The 10,421-nt window shown below is 43.2% G+C and overlaps 1 long non-coding RNA gene across 1 annotated transcript; it reads left to right on the top strand.

Moving 5' to 3' along the window:
- The first annotated feature begins 1,762 nt into the window (after positions 1–1,762).
- LOC140484497 (uncharacterized) lies at positions 1,763–5,601 on the top strand. The gene is made up of 3 exons (XR_011962199.1): positions 1,763–1,949; positions 2,412–2,465; positions 4,672–5,601. It is a non-coding gene; the product is annotated as an uncharacterized lncRNA (long non-coding RNA).
- Positions 5,602–10,421: the final 4,820 nt, after the last annotated feature.

Consider the following 10,421-nt stretch of genomic DNA (forward strand, 5'->3'; position numbering starts at 1 on the left):
CAGACATTTCCATGGTGCTGATCTCCTCACATATCTGTTGAATCCTTTCACAGAAACACAACATATTTATGTCTTCTCTGTCTGTTTTTTTAAAAATGTTAACTGGTTAATGTTAAATAATTTCTGCAGTCAGTTCAGAGGAACGCTCGCATTCTTGTGTGTGTGTGTGTGTGTGTGTGTGTGTGTGTGTGTGCGTGCGTGCGTGCGTTGATGGTTCACCACTCACTATGTTGTTTGAAATCTTTGCTTACAGACATACCAGATAAACATGTTCCCTTTACGTCCAAATGAATTTCGTGACTGTTGGATCTTTATATCATGTTTGAATTGAAACAATCCTCTTCAATTCTTTCAATTTATTTCTTTGTGAAATGATTTTCAAATATTATCGCAGTCCATACAGGGTAAAATCTCAGAACTAACAAATCCAATTTCAGAAAGTCTACTTTCCTCTATTCTCCATCTTATCCCAAATGATCCAAAAGATGCAAAAGCCACCATCAAAAGCAAAACGGACCCTTCCTGAATAGTTCAGGTTGTTATTCCCAACACCTATGTGACATTGTGTGTCCTGAGGTGCAAACCCGTTGTGGGATGTATGTAGCCAACTGGTGGATAGTTCAGGCCATTATCCAGAAGAATGTTACAGAAGAGATGATACCTCTTGCTGCTACTTTACATCAGTGGTGAAGAAAGGGAATGGTGAAGGTAATTGGTAATGAAGAGTACTGTTTTGTTACAGATGTTGACAAGTTTCTTGTGTTGTTGAAACAGCATTCAACCAGGAAAATGGAGAGGACTCCGTATCACACCTGACTTTCATCTTGTAGGAAGACAGTCAAGAGGTGAGTTGAGAGCTGCAAGACTTTTCGCCTCTGCCCTGATCTTGTCTCAAGTGGTATGGTCACTCCTGTTCAGTCTCTGGTCAACATTACACCCCAGAATGTTGCTCATGGAGGATTCAACAATAATATTGCTGTTTAATGTCAACAAGGGATACTCAGATATTCTCTTGTTAAAGATGGTCTTTGCCAGGCATAGATGTGATACGACTGTTCCGTGCCACTTGTGCAAATTTTAGATGCTGGCCCGGTCTTGCTGCTTATGGGTATGCGATTTTTGAGAATAGTTTTAGCTCAGGTTGAGGTTCAGGTTGTAAGATTGTTCTCAATGAGAGCAAGCCTACCAGCTCAGCGAGCAAACGTACAACCTGAACACATTGATATATGCACATCAGTATATGAGCAGTTGAGAATGATGCTGAATATTGTCCAATCGTCAACCAAGATCCCTACTTCTGAAGGGAAAGTGATTGGCGAAGCAGCTGAAGTAGGCTCGGCCAAAGAAAAGACCCTGAGGAACTCCCCTCGAACTAAGAAGGCCTGGATTCTCAAGCACCATCTGCTTCACAAGTGGGACATGACGCATCTGAGCATGTGCGTTAAAAAGTCTCCTGCAGAAAATCCAGAGATTCAGGGAGACTGCTGTTTGTTTCAAAGATCACCTGAGGGTGAAACTGATAAAAGCTATCGCCGAGGACACTGCAGCACCCGGGTAATGGGTTCTGAAGAAAATCCACACAGGACTGTAATGTTTCACTCTGTTTCTCCGTCCACATCTCCTGCCAGACCCTGCTGACCTCCTCTAGCACTGTCTGATTGACTCTCAGAGTTTCGGCATCTGCATGAGTCACCCTTCGGCCTCGCCCGGCACTGTGACGTAACGGACCCGTATGTGCATGCGTCCAGATCCCTGGCCAAGATGGTGGCTGTTCATCTCGGAACTGCGACACATTTAATTGCAAGTTATTTTTCAACGTAGTCGCTTCTCGCTGAAAGGGTTTTTAAACGCTCGACAGCTCCTGCAGCCTTAACATGTGCAAAAACGCATCTCTTCCCATTTCCAACGGAGATAAAGTCGGTTTTGCCAATGTGCTGCCCTCGCCTGTCGTGAGTATGGAGGGCTTTAAGGACTGCTGGGCATGCTGGCTCGCTGCACCCGCAATTGAATTCAGTTATTACAGAAAATTGATTCTGTTCATGAATAACTTTTTTTCTTTTTATTCCAACCTTTTGTTTTCCAAACAATCTTTGGAAAACAGAATTTGTAGTTAGAAAAATATCTTAAAATGGGATGCATATATCAAATCTCTCAAATCATCTCTACAACATAACCTTGTCATTAAAGTACGAGATCTCTCAAATCATTTTGTAAATTCCCGTCCTGAGTTGATGATGGTGGATTTTGGAAACTCCTTTAACAAGTGGATGTTTAGCACTCAAACCAAGAGATATATTTGTTTATTCTGAAAGTGTCTCAACATGTGTCTTTTGTCATCTCATTTTGCAGAGTAGTAGAAGTAATGAAAACTGAAGTGTTTCTCTGATTTCAGTTCTGTGGTATCTTTTCAGCTAAAAAATCCAGCCGGAGAGTTTACATTGAAGGACAATGAAGTTGGTTCAGAGGTGAATAATATTGAGCATTCATCTATAATCCAATACTGAACTTGCTTTGCTGTGGTTCATTGGTCAGGCCCTGGTGTGATCCCTTTACTGTGGATCTGAATCCATGTCCATCCATTGCTCTGTTTAAGCCCTCTCCTCCATGACAATCTCTTTTCCATTGTCCAACCTGCACCACCTTTAGTAATGTGGATTTTAACCCGATGTGATAGTTTTTTGTTATTCCTTCCAGTCATGTTCAAATGAGGGTTTTATCACTGCATGTCCCTATGCTATGTGATGTTAATTTATTCCACTCGTTTATGTGGCCTCCCTCACAAACATCTCTCAGACTTTCCTATACTCCTGCTTGCTTTTATTCTTCATGCTCCCTCTTACACACTGTATTCCCTTCCCTGTTCTTACCGCCTCACCTCCCCTTCCCTGTCCTTACCAATCCCCCTCCCCAACAACCCCTTTCATTTCTCTTTCATCCCTGAGTGGCCCGAGTCTTTTCTTGGTCGAGATACTTCCTTGATGCATAATAGAACGTGGAACAATGCAGCACAGGAATGGACGCAAGATGCTGTGTTGAACATGCTGATCAAAACCCTCTGTGCAATCAGCCTGAAACCAAACGGTGTTAGCCTGACAGCAAGTCGGGAACATGCTGAACTGGATTATAAAGGATATGACAATAAATGATAACTGGACACTGAGAAATAATGGGGGAAATATGTTTTTTTAGAAGCAGAATATTTTTAAATCTGTTGTATTCTATATTTTGGTATGAGCATAACTGGCAGAATAGATAAGGCTGTGGGAGGCTGTTGGTGGTGGGGAATATTTAAAATTTCAGCGGCATTTTGACAAGGTTCAACAGGGGCTAAAGTATAGCGAGGGAGAGAAAAAAGCCCCTGAAAGGTCAATGAGGCCGTTTATGTGGAATCACAGTTGATGGGGGAGATCTGAAAAAAAAGTGTTTGGATTTTACTGTGGAGATTCCAGGAGAAAACAGCACAAGGAGCGTGCTGTCAGCCAAAAGCCGCACCCATCTCATTCACCCGGCCACTTTCTGCTCCAAGTATTGCAGAGTCTATGGGAGGCCACATCAGTCTGTACAGCCACCTACAGACTCCCACGGAGCGTGGGAGATAGTCAGCGTAATCTGTGACCCATCACCAATGCGATAATGAGAGAGGAAAGTTGAATCCCCTCACTGTTATCCCAATGCCTTTGTTACAAATTCAAATAATTCCTTGTTAATCCAGTGTCTCACAATGTAATGCTGTAAAGGAGCCTTAACACTGCTCTTGCACTTCTGTGTTCTGACCCTTATTACCCAGAATTTTGTCTACGACTGATTGAATATCTAAGGCCACATATTTTCTTGATTATCCCATTGTTATCCCTAACGATGAGAGATCCCCAACCTTCTTCCCATTCTGCCTGACTTTCCACAATGTTATGTAGCTGTGAATATTAATGCCCCACCTTCTTGTTCACCCTGTGACCATGTCTCCCTGATGGTGAGTAGACAGAAATCACAAGTCACACGTGCATATCCCTTAGTGCAAATACTTCTTTCATCCAAATTTAGAAACAGTAATTTACTTTTTATCACTATTTCCTGTCACAAACATATTTGCTGGTGTACAATATTAGTTGAACTCACTTCCTTCCTCTTTCTTTCTGTTTGTCCCCAACCACGTCCCCCTGTTTCAATATTTTAATCTCTCCCCGTGGAATTCGGATTTCCTTTCAGCTGAGCCCTATACCTTCTCATGGGTGCCAGTTTCAAGCACTCTGCACAATCCTGGTCATATGATTGACCAGGGCACTGGTTCCACCACTGTACCATCCCAATAAAATAGCTGACTTCTCCCTTAGAACTGGTAACAGTTCCCACTGCATCAGACCCACTCCTTCTGACACAATGGTTTGATTCTGAAAACCTGCTGCACTCTGGTGATGTCACTCAGTCTCTCTCCATGTGGTATCCCTCACTGTGTGGGTCTAATTGCTGCCTCTGTCAAAGCCTCTCACTCCTGCAGCTGGTCTACGATTCTGAGCCAAAGGAATTCTCCACTCCAGACTGACGGAGCAGCACAAGCCAGGGATGGAGACTGGGATTTTCCAGGTGTCTGTTGGACTCAGTGCTACTCGACATGAGTCATCCTCACTACCTCAGTCTAATTTGCCATTCTGTCTGTTTTTCTCTCTCCTTTAGGTAATCAGGATGTGCCTGACTTCGCCAAATTCGTAATTCTCATTCATTGCCACATTGAAGACAATTGGGCAGCCAGAGAGAGATGGAGAGTGCGATCTGGAGCCTTCAGTAAATCCTGCAGCCGAAAAGATCACTCACAGTAAACAGCACAGGGAGGAGTTACTGGCCTTCTATATTCCGACGTGGAAGACAGGACGTAGACACAGTTCTCGGCAAGGAAAAGCAACATTCTAGGCTTCATTCCCACCATCTTGTGAGAGTCCTGCTCTCACCTCTGCTGTACTCACTGAGACAGCACAGAGGTCCCAGGCATCAATCCAGCCCCATGTTGTATTAGGGACCTCTGTAATATCCTCCAGTCCCAATAATCCTGTCTCTGTTTGGAATCTCCTCTATATCACACAATGCTCTTTGTCTCTGTCAGGTTCTCCAATCCCTAACACCCTAATCCATACATTTTTCCAGTAAATACTAAATTCGTTCATCCCGGTAAACCCTGACAGTGCTGTTTCTCCCTGTAAGCTCCTCCTACCAACATCACCCTCCATGTCATTGTATTAGTCTTTAACCTCTTCTTCTTTCCCTATCTGTGCAAACTTCTCCAGCTCCGACAATCTTCCTTAGCTGTGAAAAAAATGTAATCTCCTTATTCTTCTCCAATTCTTCAAACGTAATCTATGTAAACTTCACCCTCAACACCCCCTCCCAACCCCACCAACCGTCCCAACAATAGAACCGCTTTCAGTTTGTGCAATCGTCCCCACATGTGTAACTGTCTCCAACCCAGCAACCTGGCATTGTCCATTGTTTTCCTGTCTACGTCGCCTCCAGAGCCTAGAAGTCCGCTTACATATTTAAACGTCTTCAGTCACTACAGTCTTCCATATCTCTGTTAGTATATACAATAGTCTTCTCCCTGAAACACCCTTAAACTCCAAGACAACTATATACCGGTGAGCCTGACCTCGGTGGTGGGAAAGTTGTTGGAGGGAATTCTGAGGGATAGGTTGTACATATATTTGGAAAGGCAAGGACTAATTCGGGATAGTCAACATGGCTTTGTGTGTGGGAAATCATGCCTCACAAACTTGATTGAGTTTTTTGACGAAGTAAAAAAGAGTATTGATGAGGGCAGAGCAGTACATGTGATCCATATGGACTTCAGTAAGGTGTTCGACAAGGTTCCCCACGCGAGACTGATTAGTAAGGTTAGATCTCATGGAATACAGAGAGAACTAGCCACTTAATACAGAACTTGCTCAAAGGTATAAGACAGAGGATGATGGTGGAGGGTTGTTTTTCAGACTGGTTGCCTATGACCAGTGGAGCGCCACAAGGATCGATGATAGGACCTCTACTTTTTGTCATTTACATAAATTATTTGGATGCAAGCATCAGAAGTACAGTTAGTAAGTTTGTAGATGATGCCAAAATTGGAGATGTAGTGGACGGTGAAGAAGGTTACCTCAGATTAGAACAGGATCTTGACCAGATGGGCCAATGGGATGAGAAGTGGCAGATGGACTTTAATTCAGATAAATGCGAGGTGCTGCATTTTGGAAAGCAAATGTTTGCAGGACTTACATACTTAATGGTAAGGTCATAGAGAGAGTTGCTGTACAAAGAGACCTTGGGGTGCAGGTTCATTGCACCTTGAAAGTGGAGTCGCAGGTAGATAGGATAGTGAAGAAGGCGTTTGGTATGTTTTCCTTTATTGGTCAGAGTATTGAGTACAAAGGTTGGGAGGTCATGTTGTTTACAGGACAGTGGTTAGGCTACTGTTGGAATATTGCGTGCAATTCTGGTCTCCTTCCTATCGGAAAAATGCTGTGAAACTTGAAGCATTCAGAATTGATTTAAAAGGATGTTTCCAGGGTTGGAGTATTTGAGCTATAGGGAGAGGTGGAACAGGATGGGGCTGTTTTCCTTGGAGCATCGGAGGCTGAGTGGTGATCTTATAGTTGTTTACAAAATTATGAGGGTCATGGACAGGGTACATAGACAAAGTCTATTCCATGGTGTGTGGGAGTCCAGAACTAGAGAGCAGAATTTTAGGGTGATAGGGGAAAGATATAAAAGAGACCTAAGGGCAAGTTATTCACAAAGAGGGTGGTACGTGTATGGAATGAGTTGCCAGAGGAAGTGGTGGAGGCTGGTACAGTTGCAACATTTAAGAGGCATTTGAATGGGTATTATGAATTGGAGGCGTTTGGAAGGATATGGGCCAGGTGCTGGCAGGTCGGACGAGATTGGGTTGGGGTCTCTGTTCATCATGGACGGGTTTGACCGAAGGGTCTGTTTGCATTCTGTACACCTCCATGACTCTATGACTATGCCTCGAAGACCCTCTATCTGTGCCTATCAGCCTGCCTGCCTCTAGCCAATCTCCATCCCTATCCCTATCTCCAGAATCTAACTCAGATCCCTCTATCTCTGTAAATTCCTCCAATCCACAAACCCCTTTGTCGCACTAACGTTCTTGACCAGATGTAATTCTGTTTGACTCGAATATCCTCGAGCCTCTGTAACCTCTATCCATCTGTTCAATCCCACACTACTGAGGAATGACTCACTGCATTCACTATAAAGGAGATGGAATGACAGTGAACAGATATGATGGAACTGTTTATTCCGGAGATGTTGCTGCAGAATGGCCATTGCAGGGAAGTGAATACTGAAGGGTTCTGTGGGATCGAGGCAGGCTAGGCAAAAAGCCAACAAGTTGTGAAGAAAGGATGAGCTGAACGCAGTAATGAAACATTCATTTGGAAGTGAAGATCAAAATTTGTAGTCTTATCTGAGTGGAGCTGAGAATAAGCAAGCAACAGCAGCATTTAGCAGGATTTCATTTATAGGAACCAGCCAGTGATGGTAATGCCAATATGGTTACAGTCAGGATACTGAATGTACTTGTAGCAAGGGCAGTAGAGTAAATGTGTGTTACAGTAGTCTCCATCCCGACTGGATAACTCATGAGTATCAGGGCTGTAATGGATTTAATCCTGGATTGTATACGAGATGTTTTTCTATCAACAAAATTGTCCTTTGTAGATCAAATGCTATGTAATAATAAATATCTAGTAATCCCATTATAAAGGTGTTTTGTGAGCCGAGCCCCATAATGTTATGCAGGACAAATTGAGTTTGAGTTCCGACCATGAGATGGAGGAGCGGAATTAGGCCATTTGGCCCTTTAAGTATGCTCTGCCCTTCAGTCAGATCATGGTTGATCTGATGATTCTCTACTCTATTTACCAGCCTTTTCCACAAAACCCTTGTTTCCCTGATTAATTAAAACCTGACCATCTCTGCTGTAAATACTCTTAATGACCCAGCCTCGACAGGCCCCTGCAGTCAGGAATTCCCACAGACTCACAACCCTCTGAATGGAGACATTCCTCCTCATCTCCATCTTCAATGGATGAGCCCTTGCTGGGATTTTATTCTCTCTGGTTGGAGATTCTCACACCACTGAAACGAAAGGAAGTGACAGAGATAATTATTGCAGATGACATGAAAATTAGTGGAGTTGGGATTAATGAGCAAGGAGATCGAAGGTTGCAGGAAGTTACAGATCAGTTGGAAAGATGTGCAGAGAAATGACAAATAGAGTTTAAGCTGGACAATTATGAGGTCATGTCAAATTCAAGAAGAAAGTTAACATCCTGAGGGACAGTGATATACAGAAGGATCTTGGTGCAAGACAGTAAATCCCTGAAAATGGCAACAGAAGTGTTCCAGATGGGAAGGAAAGCAAACGGAACACTGGCCTTCATCGGTCAAAACGTTGGGTATAGTGGTTTGCATCTGCTGTTGTAATTGTATAAAATGTTTGTTTGGCCACACGTGGAGAACTGTGTGCAGTTTTCATCTCCACACAATAGGGAGGATGTGGAGGCTTTGGAGAGGGTACAAAAGGGGTTTATCAGCATGTAGCACGTGTTAGGTTTTTGAAGGGAGTGTTAGGTATAAGAGGAAATTTAACAAAGTTGGATTGTTTTGTGAGAGTATCAGAAGCTGACAGGCGACCAGGTACAAGAAAATAAAATTAGGACGGGGCAGATCATGTGGATAGTCGGAATCTATTTTTCAATGTGTAAGTTTCAAATATTATAACACACAGGTTTAAGCTGAGAAAGAAGAAGTTTAAACGAGATGTGTGAGGCACGTTTTTCTAACGTAGAGAGTGGAAGTTACTGAGGGAGGTCGGAGAAGCAGAAATATGAGCAAAGCATTGAAGTGGATTTTCAACAGAAACATGAACAGACAGAGAATAGAGGGATATGGACCATGTGCAGGTAGATGGGACTAGTTTAGAATAGCATCATTGGCAGCGCAGCCATGGTGGGACGAAGGACCTATACAGCCTGTGCTGTAATTTTTCTGTTTTCTAACTTCCCAGCATCTAACCTGTCAAAGCGTCCCAGAATCTTGAATGTTTCATTCAACTTCTCTCTCATGTTTTCTGAACGGCAATGGGTTCAACCTCAGTCTAATCCACCTCTTCCCATTAGAAAATCCCTCCATTCACAGGATCAGCCGAGTGATCCTTCTCTGGCCTGCCTCCAATGTGACTATGTTGTTCCTTAGCGCACTCAGACTGCTCTTAATATTCTAGGTGTGGTATGATTGTACCTTACCGTAGATCTCCCTCTTTTTTAGACGCCATTCCCTTTGTAACAAATGTCAGTATTTGATTTGCCTTCTCTATTACCTGATGACCCTGAAAGCTACCTCTTCCATCTTGATAACCAAGAACTCTCACAACCCTTTCTGCTGTCAGTCTGAAACCAAATAGTGTTAGCCTGACAGTAAGTCAGGAGCATGCTGAAATGTTTTAGAAAGGATATGTCAATAAACAATAACTGGACCCTTAGAAACACATTTTATACAAGAGAATTTGTTATTGAGCCTGTTGGATTTTATTTCTGGTGTGAATATAAATGGCAGAGTAGATAAGGGTCTCGGAGATGTGTGGTGGTACGGAGGTTATGGATTACTTGAATTATCAGAAGCCTTTGCACAAGTTTCAAGAAGTGCTAATGAGTAACTTAGTAGAGAATAGGGCCCGTTAAAGATCAATGAAGTCACCTATGTGTGGAACCAGAGGAGATGGGTGAGAAATTAGACAAAATAGTGTTGTAAGAATTTACTGTGGAGAAAGACATGGAAGTTCAGGAACTTGGGGAAACAAATAGTGATGTCTTGGAAAGAATGCTCAATGGAAAAGAGGAAGTGCTGGAGTCGTAAAGCAAATAAAGGTTGATCCTAGAATATTGTGGAAAGCTAGGGAAGAGATTGCAGTGTCCCTAACAGAGATATTTACATTATCAACAGACACCGTGAGGTGTCGGAAGACTGGAGGGCGGCTAATGATGTTCCATCACTTCAGGGTGCAGAGAAAAGCCGGGAGATTACAGCCCCGTGAAGGCGAAGTTGTTAGAGGAGCTTCTGAGAGAAAGGAGCTAAGTATATTCGGAAGGGCACGGGCTGATTAGAGATAGTCAGCATGGCTTTGTGAGTGGATAACAATGTTTCACAAACCGGATTGACTCTTCAAGGAAATGGAGACAGTGAGGTCTGCAGATGCTAGAAATCAGACTTTAGAGGGTATTGCTGGAAAATCACAGCAGGTCAGACAGCATCTGAGGAGCAGGAAAATCGACATTTCAGGCTGGAGGCCTTCATCAGGAATGAGGAGGTTGCCAAGAGCTGGATGAAGGCAAAGCATTCAATGTTGTCCAAATGAA

The sequence above is a fragment of the Chiloscyllium punctatum genome, chromosome 13 (genome assembly GCF_047496795.1).
Source record: "Chiloscyllium punctatum isolate Juve2018m chromosome 13, sChiPun1.3, whole genome shotgun sequence".
NCBI lineage: Eukaryota > Metazoa > Chordata > Chondrichthyes > Orectolobiformes > Hemiscylliidae > Chiloscyllium > Chiloscyllium punctatum.